Genomic DNA, 2,423 nt, shown 5'->3' with positions numbered 1-2,423 from the left:
GCGATTCATCCCCGTCCGCCTGAGTCGCCCGGAGATCCCAATAAAGTCGGTACCGGCCACCACGCGTCCTGCCTCATGTCTACTGGGGGCCTGCCTCCGTGGGTTGGGGTCCCACAACCAGGGGTCGCACAGTCTCGATCTCTTGACCTTGTGATCCACCTGCCTTGGCCTCCCAAAGTGCTGGGATTACAGGCTTGAGCCACCGCGCCCGGCCCTGAAAATACAATATTCTAAAGGCAGGATTCAGTTTGATTGATGGCTACATTGGAATACCTCGGGACAGAAGCACTCTCAAGTCTTTAGCTTAGTGTATTATCCTTAAGTGAGAATTAGCAGCCAGGGGTGGTCGCTCACGCCTGTAATCCAAACACTTTGGAGGCCAAGGTGGTTGGATCACCTGAGGTCGGGAGTTCAAGACCAGCTTGACCAACACGGTGAAACCCCATCTTAAAAAAAAAAAAAAGAATATAGAAAAAGAAAAAGAGGAAAAGAAAAAGAGAATTAGCAGCTTCCCAAGATTCTTTGACACTGAACAAGGAATGGGTGGTGCCAAAACTATTTTACCAATCTAAATAACTTGAATATGGTTAATTTCTCCAAAGGAGACTCATTTCTAATACCTGTTATGCTAATTAATAAGCCCAGAATTTTACCAATGCATTCATTATGCTAATTAGTAGAGCCTTGGAGTGGATGGAGATATGGATATTTGCACGCAATACTGAGCAATTGTTGCAGACTCTGCACGCCTCTGAACTCCCAGGTTCATTGACTTCGAGTTGGTAACTTAAAATCAGACATGGTGGAAGTATTTACATTATGGAAATTGGAATTCCCCACCCCACCTAATTTTTAAATATTTACCAGTACACCATTGGATAGCTGAGTGAGTGACCTCTGGAATGTGGCTTTCTGGTAAGATGTTGGCTGACAACCTTACCTTCATGACTGCTTCTGTACTAGTGATGCTTAATTTAGAAATTACCTGAAGGAGGCCAGGCGTGGTGGCTTAGGTCTGTAATCCCAGCACTTCGGGAGGCTGAGATGGATGGATGATTTGAGATCAGGAGTTCAAGAGCAGCCTGACCAACATGGTGAAACCCTATCTCTACTAAAATACAAAGATTAGCTGGGCGTGGTGGCAGGCGCCTGTAATCTCAGCTACTCGTGAGGCTGAAGCAGGAGAGTCACTTGAACCCAGATAGCAGAGGTTGCAGTGAGTCAAGATCACACCACTGCACTCCAGCCTGGGCAAGAGTGAGACTCCCTCTCAAAAAAATAAAAATAAAATATTACCTGGGGACTTTAAAAATAATACTGATTACCAGGTTCCTGTTGGTGGGGATTTTGACTTGACTGCAGTGGGGCTTGAATATGAGGATACATTTAAAGCTCACCAGGTGCTTCTAATCTGCAGCTAGGGCTGCCTTCACACCTGTGTGTCACACTATGCCACACATTTTAACAGTCCTACAAAAGGGAATGGCAAAACCAGGACTTGCACCAGGCCTGCTGGCCCCTAGCCCAGAGTTCCTGGCTAAAGGAGGAACAGTGGGAAACAGATTGCCATTTCTTCTGAGGTCTCAGTGTTTGCAAATGTAGTTCGGGGAGGAGCTCTAGTGCTTGGGGTCAGGGTCAGGGTTGCAGCTGGGGAGGGACAATGAAGGAGCCCAGGAAAGGCTGTGCCATCCTCAAAGAGCTCCAAGACTCTTTGTAGTGATGGTCTACCTCAAGGGCTTAGGGAGAGCTGAGAGGGCCTGCTAAGAAGCTTATGTGTCACCAGGGAATATTTGAAAGATGAAAGAAATTGCATCTGGCTGGAGAGGCCGGAAGGGAAGAATAGAAGTCCCGGGGCAACCGGGAAGGAAACCCAATGGGGGAGGTGTGTGGCAGTGGGGAACTGTAGTTAAAATATGGAGAGTGGAAGGGAACGAGGAGGCTAAACTGGCCTTCCAGGGTATGAAGATGGCTTGAAGCTTCTATGGGTGGGGAAGACACTAGCACCCCAAATCATGGGTGTGAGCTTAGGCTCCAGCCCCCAAAGAGGAATAAAAAGTCTTCCTCCTCTAAGGACAGAAAGGACAACTTTTTTTTGAGATGGAATCTCGCTCTGTCATCCAGGCTGGAGTGCAGTGGTGTCATCTTGACGGGGTTCAAGTGATTCTCCTGCCTCAGCCTCCCGAGTAGCTGGGATAACAGGCATCCAGCACCACCCCTGGCTAATTTTTGTATTTTTAGTAGAGCTGGGGGGTTTCACCATGTTGGCCAGGCTGGTCTCAAGCTCTTGACCTTGTGATGCACTTGCCTCGGCCTCCCAAAGTGCTGGGATTACAGAAGTGAGCCATCGCGCCCGGCCAGGAAGGACAACTTTTAACACTATAATGAGATGTCTTCTTGGCCCTCAGATAATCATTTGAGGGCAA

The sequence above is a fragment of the Cebus imitator genome, unplaced genomic scaffold (assembly GCF_001604975.1).
Source record: "Cebus imitator isolate Cc_AM_T3 unplaced genomic scaffold, Cebus_imitator-1.0 Scaffold215, whole genome shotgun sequence".
In the NCBI taxonomy this organism is placed as follows: Eukaryota; Metazoa; Chordata; class Mammalia; order Primates; family Cebidae; genus Cebus; species Cebus imitator.
This window is presented reverse-complemented; position numbering follows the sequence as displayed.